The sequence below is a fragment of the Pseudopipra pipra genome, chromosome 3, assembly GCF_036250125.1.
Source record: "Pseudopipra pipra isolate bDixPip1 chromosome 3, bDixPip1.hap1, whole genome shotgun sequence".
NCBI classification, from domain to species: Eukaryota; Metazoa; Chordata; class Aves; order Passeriformes; family Pipridae; genus Pseudopipra; species Pseudopipra pipra.
Window position 1 is genome coordinate 46142335 of NC_087551.1, and position 23360 is coordinate 46165694.

At 40.6% G+C, this 23360-nt stretch overlaps 1 long non-coding RNA gene across 1 annotated transcript in view; it reads left to right on the top strand.

The window, feature by feature from the left end:
- LOC135411437 (uncharacterized) overlaps positions 1 to 6544 on the top strand; it is a 45753-nt gene extending 39209 nt beyond the window's left edge. Inside the window, exons 4-5 of the long non-coding RNA XR_010429151.1 lie at positions 4758 to 4975; positions 5974 to 6544. This is a non-coding gene — a long non-coding RNA (uncharacterized LOC135411437). The remainder of the gene's footprint in view (positions 1 to 4757; positions 4976 to 5973) is intronic.
- The last annotated feature ends 16816 nt before the right edge of the window (positions 6545 to 23360 follow it).

Genomic DNA, 23360 nt, shown 5'->3' on the forward strand with positions numbered 1-23360 from the left:
GTCTTGCTATCTTTAGGTCTGGATTTGTAACAATATGAAAACAAATAATTCTTGGGACTGAAGGAAATAAATGCCTATTGATATGAGAAGGTATCAATGTCTATTGACGTTGATGTGTTAATAACTGATTGATATAAACACCTTCAGATATATATAAATATTGATAGACCCCAATACCTATCTACATCAAAAGGGCTCACTATCTGCAGGTCTTGATTGCTATCAGTATCAAAAAGTTTCTTGACACCAAAGTGTTTGGATTCCTATTGAGATTGAAAGGTATTGATACCTATGAATATCAAAATGTCTTGCTATCTATAGATCTCAATGCTTACTCAGATCAAAAACATTCTCTAGATCAGTAGAGGTAGACACCTACAGAACTCAAAAGACAACAATATCTATTAATTGACACTGATGTCCACCCGTAGGTGTTGAAACTGATGAGTGACTAATGATACTGAAAGGTCTCCCCACCAGATGTTGGTACTAACAAAATCAAAATCAGCTTCTGGGCAATACTTATAGAACTTAATGTCTATTTATAGGCATATGAATTGATAGGCATTGATGCCCACAAATATTAAAAGGTCTCACTACTGGTATGTCATGGTGTCTAGCCATAACAAGAAATTTCTTGAGACTGATAGATGTAGATGTCTACTGAGAACAAAAGGTCTACCACTCAGTATTGATACTGATGCTTACAGATAGGTCTTGAAATTGATAGACATTGGTGCCTGAGAATATCAAAAGATCTCACTATCTATAGTTCTTAATGTCTACTGGTATGAAAATTGGTCTTTTGACTAATAGGGATAGTCATCTATTGAGATTAGAAGTTATCTATGTTCTGTTCTGTATCTATCCATCAATAGCTGTAACTATCTGTGCCTAAAAAATAGGTGTCTGCATTAATAGGCATTGACACCTATGGATATCCAAGAGTCTTGCTGTTGATAGGTCTCTGTGTCTACCAGTATAAAAATCAGTCTCAAGAGGTGATTGGAAACAGCCAACATGGCTTTACTAAGGGCAAATCATGCCTGACAAATTTTGATGACCTTCTATGATGGGGCTACAGCATTGGTGGATAGGGGCAGAGCAGCTGACATCATCTACCTGGACTTATACAAAGAGTTTGACACTGTCCTGCATGACACCCTTGTCTCCAAATTGGAGAGACATGGATTTGGTGGATGGACCTCTCAGTGGATAAAGAACTGCCTGGATGGATACACACAAAGAGTTGTGGTCAATGGCTCACTGTCCACGTGGAGACCAGTGACCAGCGGTGTCCCTCAGAGGTCAGTACTGGGGCTGATACTGTTCAACATCTTTGTTGGTGACATGGACAGTGGGATCAAGAGCACCCTCAGCAATTTCACTGACAACACCAAGCTATGTGGTACAGTCGACATGTTGGGACATCATTCCGAGGGACTTTGATGCACTTGAGAGGTGGGCTGATGGAAACCTCATCGAGTTCAACAAAATTAAGTGTGAGGTCCTGCACCTGGGTTGCAGCAAGCCCAGGCACACCTACAGGCTGGGCACAGAATTGACTGAGAGCAGCCCTGCAGAAAAGGAATTGGAGGTGATGGTTGATGAAAAACTCACCATGAACTGGCAGTGCGTGCTTGCAGCCCAGAAAGCCAATGGAACCCTGGGCTGCATCAAAAGGGGTGTGACCAGCAGGTCGAGGAAAGTGATTCTCCCCCTCTAATCTGATCTTGTGAGACCCCACCTGGGGTACTGGGTACAGTTCTGGTGCCCTCAGCATAAAAAGGACATGGAACTATTGGAACAAGTCTAGAGGAGGGCCACAAAATTGCTAAGAGAACCGGAGCACCTCTTTTACAAAGACAGGCTGAAAAAGTTTGGGGCTGTTCGGCCTGGAGAAGAGAATGTTGCATAGAGACCTCAAAGCAACCTTCCTGTATCTGAGGAGGGACTACAGGGAAACCAGAGAGTCAGGAACTGTAGTGATAGGACAAGGAGTAATGGGTACAAACTAAAAGAGAGTAAATTAAGGCTAGATATTAGGAAGAAATTCTTTACTTTTGAGGGTGGTGAGACACTGGAACAGGTTGCCCAGGGAGCTTATGGATACCCCAACCCTGGCAGAGTTCAAGGCCAAATTGGATAAGGCCTTGAACAACTTGGTCTAGTGGGAGGTGTCGCAGCCCATGACAGGAGGGGTTGGGACTAGATGACCTTTTAGATCCCTTCTAACCCTTAATATTCTATGATTCTATGACCCATGGGTATAGAAGCCTATCAAGTTTGAAAGGTATTGGTGCCTATCAAGAGGTATCAAAATTGTTCAGCATCAGTGTCTGTGAATTTCAAGTGTTAGTTCTCTATTGGTCTTGAATTCTACTGATATCAAAGGATTTCTAAAGGCCAATAGAATAGATGCTTCTCGAGACAGAAGGGAATCAAATGCCTATCTGCAATAAAAGCAGATTCACTGAAATGTATGGGTTCTACTAAAATTAAATTTACTGTAAGTAAATGTGACTTGGTAACATCTTTTTTTGAAATATCAGCTGATGGTGATTTGAAGATGACTCAAAAGGGCAAATCTAGATTGATTGCATGTATTTGTACAGTTCTTATAAGCAATATAGGCTTTGTGGTGGACCAAAGAGGTTTTTGATAACTGCCCTGAGAAGATTTGAATTTATACATACTGCAGTCAGATGTGAATTTATCTACTCTGCCTATTTGTTCTTATTTAGAAATTTACATGTAATGGTGCATCTTCTTTCCTCTCTTAAGTCTCTCCTCTTTTAATTTTAAACCGTTTCCCTTTGTCGTATCACTGTCTGTCCATGTAAAATATCAGTTTTCCTCTTTTTTATCATCCCCCTTTAAGTACTAGAAGGCTGAAATAAGGGCTCCCTGGAGTATTCTCCAGGATGATGAGTTCTCTCAGCCTGTCTTCATAGAGAAGGTGCTCCATCCCTCTGGTCATCTTTGTTGCCCTTCCCTGGACACACTCTAACAGATCCACATTTTTCTTGTGCCAAGGATCCCAGAGCTGGACACAGTACTCCATGTGGGGTCTCTCAAGGGCAGAGTAGGAGAATCACCTCCCTTGACCTGCTGGCCACACCTCTTTTGATGCAGGCCAGGATGCAGTTGGCCATCTGGGCTGTTAGCATACACTGTTGGCTCATGTCCAGCTTTTCATCCACCAGAACACCCAAGTACTTCTCTGCAGGACTGCTCTCAATGAGTTCTTCTCCTAGTCTGTAATTAAGCCTGGGGCTACCCCAATCCAGGTGTAGCACCTTGCATTTGGAATTGTTGAACTTCATGAGGTTCTCATGGGCCCACTTCTCAAGTTTTGTGCTCCTATTCCAGCCTTTGGGAGTTGCAGAGGAATAAGGAAAGGTAAACTGAATCTTTACAATAAACACACAGATCATGGCTCTGCGATGAAAACATCAACCATAAGAACAAATTTTCAAAGGAAGTAGCAGACATATTTCTTTTTAATGTTTCTATCATACATCATTTTCATGGGTCAATCAAGAAAAATATGAACAAAGAAATCTCTTTCCCTCTTTGGAGTCAAAACAGTAAGAGACAGAAAATGAGAAAAGAAAGGATTAGAGGTTTCTTCAAAGTAAATGGTACCTGGTTAGATTGAAAAACAAAGTCGTGCATTATAATAAATTTGAAAGAAATGTTCTCTTAAGAATGAACATAATATTCAAGAACCACATTTTCATTCTTCTCCACTACTAATGACAACAAACGCTTTGGAGGATAGACTGATGATTCAAGATAGAAAGTAATATAAAGCTTAAAAGGTAAAGATATAAAATGTTCTTTTTATTTTTTTTATATATGTCTGCTGTACAGAGTCAGCTTTTTCAGAAAGAAACCCATATAAATAACCCAGAAAACATTATTGCTGTTAAAGCAAGTTTTGTTCTAGTGTTTAAAAAAATTAGTGGAGAATTCCAATAAATCCTCTAAATAATGTCAGTTTTGTTTTACCGTTTCATCTTTTTTCCTAGCTAAAATTATTCATGGACAAATACTGGCTTTGCTAGTTTATTCTTTTTGTAAATCTTGAAAGAACATGCTTCAGTTGCCTGTAAACCTCTTCCTTTTGGTTAAAGATTGATAAATATATTTTCTAAACCGCAGACAACTAAAAAAAAATTAAATCGGAGGATTAATGCCTTACTCTTGATCCACAACGTACCGAGGAAGAAAATTGCCTCAACTGAATGTCAATGGCAAAACTCCATTAACCTCAACGGCCTCAGATTTCAGTCCTTGTTCCTTGCCTTTTTGCTGATATGAAAATTCAAATATCTCTATCTTCTGATACCAGGCCAAGCTCAGAAAATCTTGACTTTGTCAACATCAAATAAGAAATGGCAACAATCATTTTTGCTAACTAAGCAAGCATTTAGAAGTGGAATCAATGTTTTCAGACATTTTTCATAGCACTTGCCTTTCATTCTTAGCTAAAAGCGGCTTTTTTCTTTCACTCTCAATATTTTTGTCTCCTGTGCACCAAGGCTGCAAGTCCATACTGCGCCTTAGCTCTCAAGGTTATTTTCTTAGATCTGGTCAAGCTCAGCAGTGACTGAACACCATCACCATTCTACAGCTGTTTAGAGTCTGTGTGAAACACTTGATTGGTTCAGTACAGTCCCGGGTATATGCTGTCTACATTACAAAAAATGTGACCAGAAATGACATTAATTAACAGCTCTGTGAGTTTCCAGGTGGCCAAGGACTGAGTAAGCTGCAGATGACAGAATTACTCTGGCACCTCTGGGGTAGCCCCTTTGGCCAGAAATGTGGTCCATGGGTGAATCTGGTGTGAAAGAAACCTTGCAGCAAACTAACACAAATTGGTGAAGGAGATTATTGTCCAAGGATGCCAGCCCAGCACCTTACACCTCCACTGGAAATACAGCAAGTTGCACAAAAAGAAACAGAGGTAAATTTCTCCTTATTTTCCCAGCAGTTTGGCAAGACATTATTTTTGTTTACAATGTAGCCAGCAGGTGTGATCTCTGAACTCTCAGCCCCAGGGGTAAACTAAGTGCAAAAGTCATTTTAGAAAGTAGCATGTTAAACTAAGAAATTTGATTTTTAAATCTTTCCCCTGAGCTCTGGAACAGCTTTTCTGGGGCCAGCTCAGACTCAGTGTAATAGACAGCTGCACAGCTGCCTGGCAAAAAATTGCAAGCCCTCCCATTTTCATGTGGGCAAATCAGGAAAGGCACTGCAGACCAACATGACAAAACTTCTATAAATATGTAACTGACTATTCTCAGTTTTCTTTGTTGTCTCAAACAACTGCTGAATGATTTTTCAAGTAAATTTCACACTAATCTTCAGACAACGCATTCAACTCATTTGACTATTCATCCCTTTCTAACAGACGTGTCAGAGATGAACAACTCAATACGAACTGATGCTGAATTTTGCCCCAAAAGGCGCAGAGAAACTGCTCAGAGACAAAGTTTTAGTCTTTGAGCAGCAAGGTATTTATTCAAGGCAATGTTGGAGAGCAGCCAGCTCGTGCTGGACAAACTGCTCTGCCTTTTCAGTGAAAAGACAGGCTTATATACAATTTCTACATGCATATTCATACAACTGCAACATCTAGTTATAATATTCATAATAGGCGGAGTCTGAGGAGGAGTTGTCTTTTTGGGGTGATGTTTGGTGGTCGTTCCTGTTTCTTCAGCCTCGCGGGGTTGCATTTTACTCTTCTTCCTCAGCTGAACTTTTCAACTTTCTTGTTTTTTGCTGACTTTATGGTGAATTTTGCAAGACTTTTGGACTCTAGCTCCTATTTCATCCCTTATCTTTATTTATGTAGGTGTGTGAGCATTGTTTTAGTATACAGTACCATCTAATCTTTAAGATCTGGTTTTTATCTCTAGCTAAGCAGTACATTCTAGCTAAGCATTGCATTCTTCTGAGCAGGAGATTCCTCGGATCAGTATTCAGAGTTACCTCCTCAGGCCCTAGCTCCATTTCAAACAGCAAAACAAATACACAGAATAAAATTCTGAAGGTAAGGAAAAATAAAAGAAGCAATTTATTGTCTTTCCTTGATCCCACTGCAAATCCAGAGGAAAGTGGACAGTCCTGTCTTCAGATGATGGTTGAAAGAAGGATTCTCATGGCAGAGTGAGTTCTTAATTTCTGAACTTTGCCATTCACCTGCCTGGGCACACCACTGAAGACATCACTACCTGTTAATTTCATCAGCATTCCACTTCTGTGATTCATCTAAATTTCATAATGTAATAAACCCTCCCTACACACATTAGCACTGCTAGATTAGAATGTTTTACATATACATTTGTTATCTTGGGGACAGAATTAGTATTTTCTAGTCAATGTAATTTACATGAATGCAAGATAACTTTCAGTGGGAAATGCTCACACTGAATGTATCTGAAGGTAATAATAGCTATAAACTTTACTTATTTGTTATCTCCTGGAGATAGATTACACTTTCTATTAATAAGAATAATCCACAGTACTGGGATTGTGCTTCAAAATAATACATTTGATAAATGTTACCCAGGTGTCAATTTTCTTTGTCACTGTAAGCAGGTAGTTCTGCACTGATGCCATAACACTGCAATCTATCAAATCTCTGCTCTGCATGCTTCATCCCTACATAGAGGTGACTGCTGGGTATCCTTCATTTACCAACTCCAAGGAACAGGAGGCCCTTGCTTAGCCTAAAAAAATCTGGGATTAATGTTTGCCTTGCCCAGTGTACACAATGATCATCACAGCTTGCATCATGTTGTTTATATTATATTTTAAAAACAAAAAACCCACACAAACAAACAAACAAACCATCAAACCACAAAAAAATATAACTCTGCACCAAACAAACAAGAAAACTTTTATAGAAAGAAAAAGCCTGAATAAAACTCAGGACTCTTTTTCCTTCATGAACTTTCTACCACTTCTTTCCTTCTGTCTGTGCTGTTCCTGAACTCCTCTACTGGTTGCCTGTTTGGATCTTCTCCCACACTTATCTTGGAGCTGCAACTGCTACCAGTTTTGTTACTGAGGAGGCCAATGCTTTCCAGTCACTTGGATGCCATGCCTCCTCATCATGACCTGAGGTCCTCTCTGCCATGCCAGGATATGAAGTGCTTCCTACATCTTATACTTAAACAGAATATTGTCAGCTCCATTGACTTACATCTTATCATAGTCATTTTGAAACAAAAGCCCCACTGGACACTCTTAAGACATGCAAATGGTTCTGTCAGTCCCATAGGGCTCAAGTATTACATCCAGATAATCATCATGGGCAAGTCAGTGGGTGTTGGTCTGAATCCCAAGGGATCCCCACTAACGAGCAGGGATCAAAGGGAGCTCCCTGGGCCACCTGGGCAGAACCAGGACCCTCAGAGTTCCACTAAGTGACAATAAAGTGTTTCAACTGTGGACACAAATCCTGTACAACTACAGTCATTGTCTTTTACCTCTGGCTGTGGAACATGGGACAGGGAGAGGAAGGGATCACACACTACTTTTAAGAGGCCTGTAAAATCCAATTAAGGAAGACTAAGCCCATAACTTACCTGTGGGAACTTCCTTAAAGTGCTCACAAACTTACAAAAGAACCAGTACTGCTGGATTGTGTCTCTCTGGGATAAAAGTCCATCATTTTATTTATTTGTAATGGTCATTGTGTTACAATGGCTCTGTGAACAAAGGTAAAGGGGTCAAGGTGTACCTCTCCTGTGGGTGATGGCTCCTGTGATTAGAGCCCCTGAGCTCTTTTTGCTTTGAAGGCCTTGATGCTATTTTTTCTTCCTATCTTTTAGCTATTTTATTACTATCTTCCAAAGGAGGAAAAAACCACAAATTATCCAGGCACTTAGACATCTTTAGATGTTACAGTTCAATAGCAGTTTACTGCCATTTTGGTAAATTGTGCACAGCAGCAAGCCACAATTAAATGAAATCTTCATTCTTAATGTCTATATGTCTCTAAGATAAGAGTGCAGTTTTACTCTCCTTAGAATACTCTATATCTTTATTAAATGCACATGTCATTACAACATAAAATGACTGGCTCCTCAAGCAGCCTCTGAAAGATGGCTACATTTATTTTGCTCTCTGCCTCAGATGACAACCAGAAATGCCTAGAGCAAGATTCTGTTCCTGGTAAATGTCGGGCAAACTGTGAGCTTTCTCCCTTTACAGATCTATCCCATGAACTGGCACTTGGCTTGCAGACTGAGGATGGGGAGGGTGGGGAAGTAATAAAGAATACACAAGTGAAAACAAAAAACCCAATCAATAAAACCTCACCAGTACTCTCCTCACCCCACTGCCTGAAAAATCCACTTTCTTCAAGCCGTGTCCATAAATGCAGTGAAATACTCCATGCTTAAGTGTCCAGCTTATTTCTAGTCCATCAGAGTCAGCAGCCATTTCAAAGAGATAGAGACACTTGATGGGAAAGAGTTGATCCTCCATCTCATGGTAGAATGACCATTTTGATCATGCTGGAGAAGATGGGAGAAAAAGACCATACAAGTGGTGCTTGTCAGTTTGCCAGCCCTGTCTTGTGTGAACAGGGAGCACTGTAGAAAAAAATCTACCCCAACCTCTGTTCCCAGATTCTGTCTTTTGTGTGCGCCTGTCTGGGCAGTAGTTCAAACATCAGCACATCCTGGCAGACCTCCAGCTGAAGCTGGATGCTCCACTTTCCTTCCTGCATCCGTCCGGGAGTCTACCTTTAGCACTCAGGTGTGAAGAAGAGCCCAGCTGAGTGCAGGGCAGCTGAATGCAAACCAGCAATGCCTTTTTATCATATGTATCCACCACTGGGGCATGCAGGGGAGGATACAATGAGGAGCATGGGCCTGAGATTTGCCTCTCCAATGCAATTCTTACTTCACAGCAGCTCGAGAGTTGTCACTTCTTTTCCCTTGATGCTTTCCTGAAAGACTTCACGAGCTATTTGTGCCCAGGAAAGGGTAAAATGCAAATAGGCTCCATATGTATTTCCACCTTTTTTTTGGGGGGGACACTAATATTCCTATACTGCTTAAAAAAAAAACTAACCAAAAACCCTCCAACAAAACAACCAAAAAAGCACGTGCGCATACACACACACAAAATAAATCCAAGAAGAATTTCATTGGTTCCATAGGAAAATAACAGAGTAGATAGCCAGTCTTACCAGACCCTGAGTACTCTCTGCAAAGTGCAGAGCACCACCAGCTGCAGAGGGCAGCGCCACAGTGAGAAGTGGTGACTGGTGTATTTAAGACCTCCAAAGGAAAAGTCCATCCGAAACTGTGGCAAGCTCAGCGCTTTGGAGGAGCTCAAGAGTTAGAGCTGAGCAAGACAAGACAACACCACCAGTGTTTTAACACTGACAGTTTGGTATAATCTAATTAAAACTGTGATGAGCAACTGCTGGGCTGTGGGGTGTTTAGCAAAGTAAAAAGCTTCTGACAAAAAGGCATAATTTTCACACAAACCAGAAAAATGAACAGTTGTCTTCCAGACAGCTCTAGCTGACTATAGGGAACACCAAAGTGAGAAGCCTATTTATTATATTACATCTGACATTATGAGAGCCTGTGTAATGTAATTATCCATAAAAGTCCCAACAGTCTACCAATTGTTCCTCACAGGTATACTTGTTTTTAAGACAGCTTTTCTAGACATCCATTACTTGCAGCCTCCTGCTTGCCTTTATCTGTTCTCTAAACATTATTTTGCCATGAATAACTGAATGAAAAAATTTTGAAACCACACATAATGTCTTAATTTAAAAATATAGATGTATTTTTATAATTATTATGTTTTTTAATTTAATTCTCTGTTTATGCATTTGATGTATACATAGCCTATCATCCTCATCATTATGCTGGAATGGAAAAGTTCATTTGTTGGCTGTGGGCCTTACTCTGGACCCAGGGAGAGACTGAGGGCCTGGGCTTTATTCCACTGACCTCTGTAACTTTACTGACGAGTATAAGGAGCTGTGCTTTTGCAAGGAAAGAGGAATCTTTCCCCACAAGATTTGGCAATACATCCATTTAGGGTTCAAACTCTCTGATTTATAGAACAGGGTCATAGCTCTTAGAAAATTAATAACAGCAACAGACTAGGACAGTAAAGATTCAAAATGGCCCCCATTTAAAGAGGCTTTGGATGGTGAGAACGTTTTGAAATTTATGAATAACACATTGTTGGTTTATGCTATTTCAAACTGGCTTTTTGCTCCTTTTTATGAAATGCAGATTTTAATAAAGACCAGGAAAAGTAGAAATAAATAAGAAAGATCTTTAACAAAAAGTACTGAATGGTGTATGCCCTCTCACCTGTATATATATCAAGTGCATTGCTGTGGATTTCCTATGGAAACTATTTCTGAGGTGCTGGCAAATTTTCCATGTTTCCTCGAGTCTATTATTAATATCCAGCCATGAAAATATATCATAAACTCACTGAAAAAGGGATGGTTGACTGCTTTTGTGGACAGCTGGAATTATCCTCTAGGCTTTAGGATTTTAAAAGGTTGCCACAGTAATGAGGAAAAGGTCCTACATACACACATGCAGTGAAATTGGTTACGTACCTGATGAAGCACATTTGCTTGATTTGGGTTTCTTCAGAAACATAAGGTATAACTAGACTATGGAATATTCAGTTGTTTGAATTATATTATATAGTATAACTTAGAGTCTACCTACACCATAATGCTGATGGTAACTGAAATGAATTTCTACAGACTAATTCCCAGGATCCGCAGTCTTGATTCAGCTCTCCTGTTTGAGAAATTAATAGTGAAATGTTGGTTTGGAATTCCAACCTCTTTATGATTGACAGATGTCTTCCTTGAAATCATCTTTCTGCCATGCTGCTTAAGCTCAGGTGGCTTTATCCTGTGACAATTTACACCATCTGAAACCTGTCAGCCATGTTAATTGACCTGCACTGGACCATGGATTGGTCCTGTTGAAAGGAGGAAGGGTGCAGATGAGGGAGAGCTTTTGGTTTGCATTCATAAATAGATTGGGATAAGACTTAGGACCTAAGTTGTGTGTGGTTCAGCGTATATGTGAAATTCTTCAAACCTCAGCTCAGCTAACTATATGTGCTCTGAGAGGTTTCTCCAATCTTTACAACAAAGTCACTCTAGCCTCCAATATACAGTTATGAGCAAGTTTGCCTTAATTTTGACAGTTTGTGCAATTTCACATGCAGGCAGGAGAGTGCTTCCCTCTATCAGTCCCGTATGCATGGTCCAAAGTCAGGAAAAACCCAAGAAGGAAAGTACACCTGGCTCAGGATGTTCTGGTGGCCAGAGCACTTTTGTCAGGAGAAAGGCACCACCATTACCTCCTCTATCTCATTTCTGACTTCTCTCAACAGTCCTACTCCCCCCTCAATATGCTGCCTCTTGTGGATCTAATTCTTGGACAAGAAGATCGTTATGTCTCATAAGAAACCTATATGTTTAAATTGGAATTATTAATCATTTGGGGCTACAAGAAACCTAAAGGTATTACAAAATTTCATTATATTGCATCAGTAAAGATTCCATACTGTCAACGGTAAAAAATTCTTTCAGATTTTCCTCATTGGAAGTTCCAATCTCCTAACCGTAGAATCACAGAAGTTTGTGCTGAGTGGAAAAAATTTCTAAACAAGGGTGACTTTAATTAAGTATGTTTTCAAAAGGTATTATGAAAACATTTTAATTAATCTATTTTGAAAGATCAATGTAAGCATGGAAAGCGGGGTATTCACACATAACATCAGGTAACAATAAGCCTTAGTCTCTCCCTTGTTTGTAGGTGCAACTTTCCCAGCTAGAGTTTTAGTGTCCCTCTAACACTCCTTACAACATTTTCCATCTAATCATAGAGAGAAACTTGGAAACACAAGATCATGAGAAGAAGAAAGGATTCACTTTCCAAGGGAAGACAATAGCTCTGGAAAATGAATCAGGCTGTTTGCTTGGCAGCAGAATGGGAAGGAATCCCATGCAGCAGCATGAGAAAACACAAACCTAAACATATTTGATCTTGTGCCTCCGCAACTGGGTTATTGTGGCACTATGAGGTGATACAATCAAGAAAGTTATTCAGTTATTGATGAGCATCCTGGTTTAAAAAAAATGAAAATATTACCTTTGTCCTGCTAATGTACAATGCTGATCCATCATTATTTGAACTCCAGTGAATCAAGTGCTTCCCAAGTGCAATGTCATTAGGTGGTGAAGTTTCAAATCCGTTTGGATTTGATTGCGATCACTGGTACTTAAAGTGGCCCTTATGAGACCCACTGGATATACATTATGTGCTTGTACTCATCCAGCTGCCCCACATCCTAAACTGGATGAACTTTCCAGAGGCATAGGCCTTGGAACATACTGAGTTTAACAGGGAGCAGTAGTCATAGAATGATAGAATCGTGCTGGTTGTAAGGAACCTTAAAGATCATCTAGTTCCAGCTCCCCTGCCATGGGCAGGAACACTTCCACTACACTAGGTTTCTCAATGCCTCATCCAATCTGACCTAGTCAATCTCCTTTGAATTCACTCTTTGCTTTCCAATTATGTTTCTTCTTATTAAAGATATATAGAGAGGATTCAAATGCTTTTTGCTGCACATAGTTTCATGCCCTTGTAAACCACACCTGCTAGCTGTGCTGTGCTTTCATGCTGTAGGAGGACACTGGATAAGATTACTTTCTCAAAACAGTATTGGCACCAGCAAAGCTCCCCTTCTGACTGAAAGAAAGCACACCAAACAAAAAGATACGGAGGGGGGAAATCTGCCAGCAGCAACTATGGGACCTGAAGCATACTATCTCATAACATATATGTTTCTCTTGGGCTGTTCTGTGCTAATCCTTACAAGTATTCTATAAATTAAATGATAACTAAACATAAGCAAATCTTAAGAATAGCTCCACTGTTTCAGAATTTCATTATATTTTTAATTAGGTTTCAGTTTTATCCAAACTCCATGCCAAAAAGCAGCCAATGCAAGGCTTCAGGCAGCCTTGAAGAACACTTAAAAACCGAAGAACATGAAGAATACAAGCCAAAAATTGATCTGAAAGGCAACATTTCATTCACCTCCTTTATCCCCAAGCATTTCAGAGGCTATTCTGCCTAGTGCATAGGAAACAATAAACTCACTTAAGAACAGGGCTTAACTCAGCTACTAGGCAACTGCCTTCCCCTAGCCAAATCACTCCATGGTTTTCCTGTCCCACTCTTTTCCAGCCTCACCATTACAGGCTGACAACCTTCTGGGACTGGAACTGCCTATTTTCGTGTACCTACCCTCTGCCCATAGGTTCATTCCTAATTATGTCTCAACCCTTATTTCCTTTAAGACTTCTTGTTTTTTGATGGCAATGGAAGAGACGAGCCAATTTAAGACCAGAGGAAACATGAGATCAAAGAGGCAACCAGCAGAAGCTAACACCATGTGGTGGTTTGAGACCCCCAAAAATCCAATTTCCGAGTCCAAGCCCTCCTCCCACAACTCACCCCAGTGTGAGAGGGGTTTTCCAGACACAACACAAGACTCAGTATGGGGGGAAGGGAATCATATTACAATTATTACACAAATAAATATTATAGTACATTATGTACACAATTCTAACTAACTCTCCTATGGTAAAGCAGTATTTACATTGGATCAAATCTCTTTTCTCTCCAATAAAAGTCCAGAAGGGAAGAAGGAAAAATCCTTTCCAGGTTTGGGGCAGCAGTCTCTCTCTTCTTCAATGCAGCAGTCGTAGCTGGAGTTGTAGCTGTATCTCTTTCCACACACACACAAGGGGTTCTCCTCTCACCCCTCTCGGCCCTTCGACTCCCAGCGAAGGTCTCGCCCGTGGACTGCCAGCGGGGACAAAATTCACTTCATCACAGGCATATCACGAAGTGCATATCGTGAAAGTCCCTTCCTCAGGGGATTTAAGCTCCCCCTGAGTCAGAACGTTTGGGGCAGCTTTCAGTTCAGTCTTTGCCCTAAGCATCCTATCAGAGCTCCTTTGCTCTGTCTCAAAACTGCCTGTGTGGCAGCAGCAGCAGGGTCAAGGCCACTTCCCCCCCATTCCATCCGGCTGTCCCGGTCCAACTTCCAGGATGTCTCTGTGCTCTTAGCTCCTCTCTCTCTCTGCTGCATGCTGCATTTTAGGACTTCCATCAAGTAGGAGTCCACCCCCTCCTCCCAGGAGGGGTCTCAAAGGGATTTTAGGGAGATTTGACTCAGTCTTACCCCAAAACTGTCTTTGTTGAGCTTAGTCCTCTCTCTCTCTCTCCGTTGGATAGCTCTACGTCTCTCAGCTTAGCTGCATGCCGTCTTTGCTGCTCATTTCTTATCTTCTTGGCTTTCTGCCACAGCTCTCCATTTGCTGCTGTCTCTGCCACTGCTCCCGTTGCCCACTCACAGTGGAGAAAGACTCCCTCAGCTCTTTAGCCACAGAACTTGGTCCAGTTTAACACTGTTTCCGAGTTTCCGCAGCTCCCAGCCAGGGGCTGGGGGGGGGGGCTAGGCCCCCAGTGGGGCTCCTGGCCCCTCTCTCTCTCCTTGTGATCTAAAACATAGCTACTACTACTCCAACTACATCATCATCCTGCTTTTCCGGTCTGCTGTGATATGTTTAAATTTTGCAGGGGCACTGATTGGGTCAACATCAAGTGACACCATCCCCTCGGTGGTTACTATTTTTTTAACTCCAGGGGGAAAAACACTTTTTTCCCCACCACACACCATAAAGCCATAAACTTATGGGAAATAATTTTTTCTAGCTTTTTGTACTTTGTTATGTAAAAAACAAGACCATAGGGAACAGGATTTCCAGGAGGAGACAGGAAAATAGGAGCGGCCATTCTAGGAGACACACTGGTGATGATTAGCAGCTTAGGGTTGCTAATCTGATAGATGACAGAGAGAAAGAAATTAGCAGGTAAGAAGAAATCTATTTGCAGATAATCCAGCTAGTTTGGGAAATTATGAATCTGAATTCTTTTAAAGATCAACTCTTTTGAGCAACCCATATGTTTTATTTCCCAAGGCTTTCTATTTTCCAGGGTCTGCCAGGGGATGCCTGTTTGTTCACTTGACTTGTGTTCTGAGAAATTCCCCATGTTAAAAGTCTCCAAAGTTTAAAATTAACCCCAAGAGAGCTCACACACTTGAAGATGGATGAAGCTGAAAAAAGAGGCATAGCCACAGAGAGAAAAATATTTCACTAAAGGCTGTTAACAGGGGAGTATGCTGTCACTGTGAATATCTGCCTGTATAACAGCAATGTTCAGCAAGGGATCCATATCTGATGTCCCTTAGGCTTTGCAGGTAAACTGTCTGAAAGCCAACTGAGAGGAGCAACCCTATCTTCTCCTGCCAAGGCCAGGAGATGCTTTTTTAATAACTAGTATTCTTCCTGGAATATTTATGAGAAGTTTAGAAAGATTGATTTGGCCACTGAGGATAGATATGCGAGCATCTGCTGTAATGACAGTAAAAAGAATTAGACTCATCAGGAATAGTAATTCATAATGATAGTGGCAGTGTTTGCTCTTTGAATATAAGAATCTACTAGGCCCTTCCATCTCAGAATAACTAACATTTCTACATGCAAGAAAAGTCTTCCTTTCCACAGCAAGAGCTGCCATCAGGAAAGAGCCCAAATGTGTGTGCTCCTGTGCACAGGAGTGAGAGGATGATCATTAACCAATGCATCTCCTTTGCTTATCACCCTTGCTGAACAAAAGAGCATGCCATCATGTTTGCAAAGATACATGAACAACTGTTACTCTTTGAAACAGCATAGATGAAGAAACCTGAGGTGCAGGTCTGGCAAAAGTCAACACCATTTGCTGCAGTACTGACTCTAACTGGACTTTGGGTTCCCAAGGAAAGAGGAGAGATGAAGCAGGCTAGGTGGATGTCTTCTCCATCTGGGACCCAACGAAAGGAAGCCTGATCTTGCTTTATTTTTATGTATCCCATAAGGCAAAAGTAGATGCTGTTCAAAATACTGTCCTTCTGTTCTTTTTGAAGGATGTCCAGAAAGTCAACCTAACATCCTAAGCAAGGATGACTCACATTCATGAAGCAATCACTCAGTGAATCCTTGCCCCCTCCACCTCTGCCTCTCAGACGAACCAGCAGTACACGTATTTTTTTAATGAGGATTCTCCATGCTTTCTGTTAACAGACCTTTACATTTTTCAGGAATAAGGAAAGTCCTAAGGAAAGGTAGAATAGAACTTATAGAAATAAACCCAACATTGTATTCTTAATAAAACTGTGGAAAAGATTTCCTTTTTAACCGCAGTGAAACTTGCCTTAAACAGGTGCAATGCTGTACTTTAGGTCCCTGGAGGTAGTTAGTTGAGCCCTCCCTCCTCTTTTAGTCTGCATATTCTCTGGCTAAGCCCACATGATGCAGCTGAAAGAACAGCTCCTGGAGTACCATCCTGCTCTAAAAATGAATCTCTACATGATCATGCACACTGACATAGCCAGAGCATCATGCTTGTGACAAGTGTTGTATACAGGGTGTTTAGAATATGGTTGAAAAAGATTAGCAGCAAGCAGGTGTTTGGTTAAAACGAGATACATGTGGGAAACAAATAAAAATTAAAGAGTCTTCAAAGACCGTTGAAAAATCTCCTCATTCTAAGGAAACTCTGCCCACATTAGCAGTTTTAAAAAAACACCCATGCTTATTTTGGTCAACACAACCTTCTTCTATTGTGGAGTAGTTTCCTTCTCAAATAGTTAGGTGCTGCCTGCAGAGCATAGTCCTACTCACTGAGACCAAAGCTGACAAAATCTGCATCTCAGCTTGGCACGTTCAGCATATCACGGAGTTTATACTGTATATTTGGTGAGTCAAGCATCCATGCTGCCAAGCTTCCGTATGTAAATGCAGGCATACCCACACTGGCACAGTGTAGCAGAAGAGGTCCCCAGACTTATTTATTGGAAAAACATGTTTATTAAACAACTATGCTGCAAAATACAACTGCTTTTTTCTTTTCTCTCCTTTTCCCCCATGGCCTCCTAGGATCTCTCTGGCACCGAAAATTCCCCTGCAATTACAGCCAACAACTGAACTCAGCCTGAAGTCCAGATATAACCTTCACACACCTATGGAGCAATCACTCAGAATTTCAGGGGTTTAAGGAATTTCAAAAATTGACTTCAAAGAACTAAATCTTATAGAAGTATTTCTCGTTCACCGCCTGACACATAGGGACTGTACTTTCTATTTCAATGCTCATAAAACATGTACGAGGGCTGAAGCATCTTTGACACATAAATCTCAGGTGCTGAAAGTTCATTCCTGTTCTGCTGCCTCTTACAGTTATTTCAGGCAATGTGCCACTCCCAGAGTTTCTGGAAATGTAATGGCACACTTCCCCTAAAAGCCCAGAAGATTACTATTACACAAACTTTGGAAGTTAAACTCCTTTTGTTGATTCTTGATCCTTTTCTTAAAGTTCAAGTCCCACTTTCCTTGCCGGTCAGTCAGAAATCATATCAAAAAACCAAACAAATAAAAAAACTCCACAAAACCACACAAAAGTAGATTTTAGATATAGGGGTACAATAAGAGACTGCATGTACAGCTGGTGTATATTCAGTATAAGCTAAATTGTCACAGGCACTGAAAAGGGTGTGCTCACAGTGTGATCACGTGCCCCATCCACAGACAATGAAATAGGCAGTCTGGTCCCCCCTGTTCCCAAGCAAGAAATAGCCAAGGGCAGTTGCTGAAGCCCCTCACCACTCCTCTTCTGAGAGACCAGGCTGAACATCTGCCAAACCACAATGTTTCTGTGCTCATAGTAAGCTACATGAAAATACGTGTAAAAATTCCTTCCTTCTTCTATTGTCATATACAAGAAGTTGTTTAACATAAAACAGTGAAGAAATATGTATCTGGTCTTTTATTTATTGGCAGTTTCAGAGCATGAGTTCTGGTACCAATCCCCGTCACAACTCCATTGACTTCAACAGACTCGTCCAGAGGTTATGCTGTGCCACTGAGACTTGAAATAAGGCAAGATATGCAGTCCTATTTCTTTCCAGACCATAAAATCAGTCTGAAAGGTTTTGTTTCCTATCTTCATTTTATCCAAGATCTATCAAGAATATTGAGTTCTATCTTTGTTTTTGCTGAAGGATTGCTGAATTGAAAAAACCACTTTCTTTAATTACAGGGATAAGGGGGCTTGATCTCTAATAGATAGATAGTATTTCCCAGTTAGTTTGCACATAATTTAGTTTAGTGGGTGCTAACGAAAGAAAACTCAGGATGTTTAGGATGTTTCAAAAAACCCCCCCCACACATTCACATTTGCATAAATTTAGTCTTCATGATACGTTTTATTCCAGTGCTTGTTCCATAGTCAGCACTGCCATATCGAGCTCCTTCCAGAAGCGTATTTAACAACAAAATTAACATTTCCACGTGCTGTTTGGGCTTTTACCTTATTCGGGACAGGTGTATGTGGGAGAATGTCTTATTTTCTCCTTTATTTGTTTTAAAAATATATCTCTGTCTGAGAGACAGGCAGATAAAAGAGGAACATTTTGCACTAGGTAAATGTGTGCAGACTCAGACGTGGTGGATTAAATGAGTTCTTATTCCTTGAACTTCTTCTTCCAAACTAGCATTAGTTACCAAAGATGTGTTACACTCTATAAATCAAACCCAGAGATAATCCAACCACAATAGCTATGATGACATTGCTATGAATGATGTTTTATGGCCCTTTGCAGCATGGAGTAAGAAGTAACTCAGAAATACTTCTCCAAACACATTTGACAGGAGTTATATATTAAGGATATATATTTTCTGGTAAGGAAGAGTTTTGTGACCCCCCAAGTCATACAGGTTGAGTTTCAATTTGGTAAAACAACACAGTTTTTATAATAGTTGCCTGTCTCATGATTACCATGTGAACTATTTCCTTGCAGAAGCAGACAATCAAATAGTAAATGAAAAACATAATGCAACTCCACTGACGATCATGCTGAATCTGAATTAGGTGTCATGGTATGCGTCTACTGACATCTACATCAGAGTGGTAATGCGGAGGGGAGGAAAGGCTGTCTCTGGTTTAGATTCCCGAGGCTAAATGCAATACAAATATACCCTGAAGTCAACAGACCTTCATGTGTTATGCATCTGTGCTGAATTTACTTCCCAATATCCTGTTTCCTAGATTTGATATGGGTAAATGGTGGAAGAGAGCTCTCTGGAAGCAGCATGTTCTCCCCCTGAGAGGAATTCCCTTATGTCACTCAGACATGAACTGTCTGGCTGACTAATAAGCAGTATTGTTGGGCTCAGGAGAGAGTTCAGATTTGCTTCTCTTGCCTGCAGAACGGGACTTTACTAGGCAGGGGTGTTAAACTGGGACTATCAGAGATGTTTAGAGCAGGTGGTGAAAGTAAACAGAAGAAGTGGGAAGGGAACAAAAGAGGATGCTGTGTTCCCTGAGGTGGCAACCTGTTGCTCATGGTGAGCTTGTCTGGCATGGCAGTGTGGATGCCAATGCCTGGAGCTGCAGAGAGGTCCTCTGTCTTCTTGGCCCTCAAGACCTGCTAGGCTTACCAATGGCCTCTCCAGATCCTTCAAAAGACCCCATGACTCCTGGCAGAGAACCTGGCACAAAGTCTTGTTCTCTGAAAAGACTTCTTTCTTTCCCTGGATAAGGAAAATCCTTCTGCTCCTAAAGGAGACAAAAGCCCATTCAGTTCAGAGCTGGGGCTGTTTGTATGGCTTCCAGCAAGCACACTGTACTTCAGTACTGCTGATAAAAATATTAAATGGGAGCACATTGTTTTTAGAGGGTAAATGGATATTTTACCTAAATGCTACTTACACGTGAGTGTCAATCAAGAAAGACGTTCTAAACAAATTCTACCACAATAACATTTTTTCCTTCCTTTCCCCGGCCCAGCATTTATATATACATCACCTGCTTTTATTGCTGACTGTCCATTTCCTTTAACTTTACATATAATCAGTGTTTGGGATACATTAAGTTACAGATTTTAAGACAAAACTGGGAGTTTTTTGGCTTTACTTGACTCAAGGATAGTGGAGAATCCAAAGTAATATGTCCACCTCAGTGGGAGATCTTAAAGAGTGATAACATGGATAGTTCTGCAGCAGGATCCATCCCTGCTTTTCCTATAGAGAAATAGGAAGCAAGTGAGGCAGCTCTGGGGCTGTGGGGAAAGCCTAGCAGTCCTCCCCATTCTACAGCGTCATATGACGATGGGACTGGCATCCCATCGTCATATAGGAAAATTCTTTGGAAAATCTCAGGTGTGACTAAAGCAGAGGAGAGGGGACTAAAAGACCTCTAGGATAAAACCTAAGAGGTCCTTGTAAGTAAAACGTACAACTGGGATTTTGGGGGTATGTGTTAACAATAGCAGGTTAAGAAAAAAATGCCTCAGTTTAAATTCGTTTTTACTGAGGCTACTTGAAACCTGCAGGTAAAGATGAAGAATCCTGTGAACTGAGCCCAGTGGGACCACTCTGGAAAGTGTCTGTGAAACCAACACAGGATTTCACAAGGCTATACTTGAAAACTCTGCTTCCACAAAGTCTTCACTCAGACAGTGTTTACAAGGGTATTTCTAGCAAACTGCCTGCAGACTTCAGTGTACGACAAATGCTACAAAATAAGAAAAATTAATTTCTTGGCTCCTTCTCAGGATGCTGTAAAGGTATTTGAAAAAAATTAATAGTCATATTAGCTTGATATGCTTCAGAACATTAAATTAGAAAACTTCTTTATCAAACAGATTCACAATATTTATAATAACCCTTATGCTATGCTTCTTCTTGCCACCCATGTGAAGGAGATGCCATACAATGTTGTTTGATATTATTTGCTTAGCTGTAGAAATTTTGGCATGGAATTGTGTAGAAAATGAGAAGAATCAGATGTGTGCTGCTGATATATTTTCTCTTCTCACAGCTTCAAGTGGTTACAGCTCCTGTGTTGCACTCCAGAAGTAACTTCATTACAGTAGGTGAATGCTTTCCTGTGTATTAGGATGTGTTTGTAAAATATTTCTTGGAATTAAAGAAACTGGATGGATTTCTAATTGAACATTTAGTATAGCTGTCTGGCACATTGGTGACAGCTTCATTTAATGTATACAACTTAATTGGGCAAACCATTTGCCAAAACACAACTGGCAGCAGCAAGCACCAGGTTCTGCATCTAGATGACCACTTTTAACATCATATTGAGACACCATCCAAAACCAGACAGAAAACAAATCAAACTGCCAGAATAGTTAGTGAGCAATATATTCCGTGCTCACAAGCAGTGAATCAAACAGGCTTATTCAAACAGCACATTATTTGGGAAAGAAAAAAAAGAAAGAGAAACAAAACGGCATAGGGAAACAATCTACGATAGGTCCCTTTGCTCTCCACTGAGCTCCCTTCTAATCAAAGTATATGAAAAATAATTTGGATTGTCCTTCATTTAGCATGTTGTTGCTTATTGCATTTCCACAGCCAGACCCGTCACTTACTGACCTGCAGAGATACCAAATCGTCCAAATTTAGACCTTTTCAGAAAAATCCCAACTGGTTGTGGAGGGGCCGACTCCTCTCCTGATGGCCTACTCTGCTATGGTTTCCATTTCTCACTAGGAATACAAAAAACCAGACAGCTCATGAACACCTCCCTTAAAGAAAGTAACTTCCTTAAAAGTAGGGTCCTCCCATGCTTCCCAAGTTTCTTTGGCCCAGTTCTTTCTTCTGCAGCATTAGATCCGGGCATCTGGTCAGGCTCCATAATACTTCACTGGTTTCAATGAAAATGTCGTAAGAAATGTCTTAGAGCTGAGGGTTAACAGTATCTCTCAAAAATTTACTAAACCATGTGGAAACGGGACCCCAAACTTGCTCTAATCTTCAGAAGTTGTCATAGCTCTCTAGAAACCTTTGCTTTTAGTGCACTTAGTAAGTTCTGAGTTTTCTCATGCTCCAGCAGGCAATGTTCATTGCTGGGAGAACAATCTCGCTGTTATGCACAGGATTTTGAGAATCACAATCCTCTCTTAATCCTATTCATTGATACCAGTCCACACATTTATATTTGTTGGAGAATATAATCTTTTGATTAGTATTATACTGATTAGTATTAAATTTGTGGGTTTCTTTAGAGGTAAAAACCGGGTAGAAATGTTAATCTGATTGGCTAACTAAACAGTAATGTTAAATATGCAATCTTAACATCTCTTTCATGAGATATGTTGACTCATATTCTTTCATGTTTTTTCAGAAATTATTTTTCTACAGAAATGTGGCTAGGCTGAAAAACATGGATATACAGCTTGGCCACATATTGTCTCAACACAAAACCAGCAATAAAACGTGTAGTGAAGACTGAAATTATTGATATATAGCATGCAGAGATGAAAACCACATCCTGCTGAAAACAGAGTCAACTTTATCGTTTATTTCATTTTAGGTGGGAAATCAGTCAAGGTATGTACATGTCTCAGTCCTTGCTCACAGGAACATGTCTTTATGTGTGCACTGCCTCCATCCTACACCTATTTATGTTTCTTATTATGGTTTTCTCACCACCAAAATCCAACATTTTGGATTATGTGAGAGATCTGAGAGTCCATCAGTTCCAAAAATCAAGCTCCAGGTCAAGGACAGTATGATGACTGCTAGAGCTGTGCTGCCAAAAGTCACTATTTCCAGCAGAAAACTCTAGTATGTCCATGTAATTGGAAGTCAGGTCCCCAATACGCTCATTATAGCTTTACTAAAGGGGAATATGACTACATTTATAACAGCAGCTCATCTGACTGATGAGTAGAGTCTCAGCTTGCAAGATTGCAAAAGTGGGAGTGGAAGGAAGAGAAGCATTTTCCAGTGCTCCCTTAAGAAAGTTGAGAAAAAATTAATATTAAATGGACCATGGGTGCTAATGTGTGATGCGGACTGCGGATGAGAGTTTCAGAACTTGTAACAACCTTTGCTGAGCACCCAGAGCAGTGGTAGGTTTCAAGGCCCATTCTTTTGGACTGTAATTCAAACTTGGATGAAAACTCCTTTTTTCATCTCAAAACTGGAGACATGCAATATCTTTTGAGTTCCTCGTACCAATAACTGAGCTACAATTGAAATGGACAAGACGAGACTTGAAATGGGAACAAACTCCTTCCCAAAGAGGTCAGCTATGGCAGTAATGGTTCTGGGGCAGGCAGAGCTGATACTTGGGTGTACTTCCGGATACTTGGGTGTGCTTTCCCTATGAATGGGCACTTTCAAA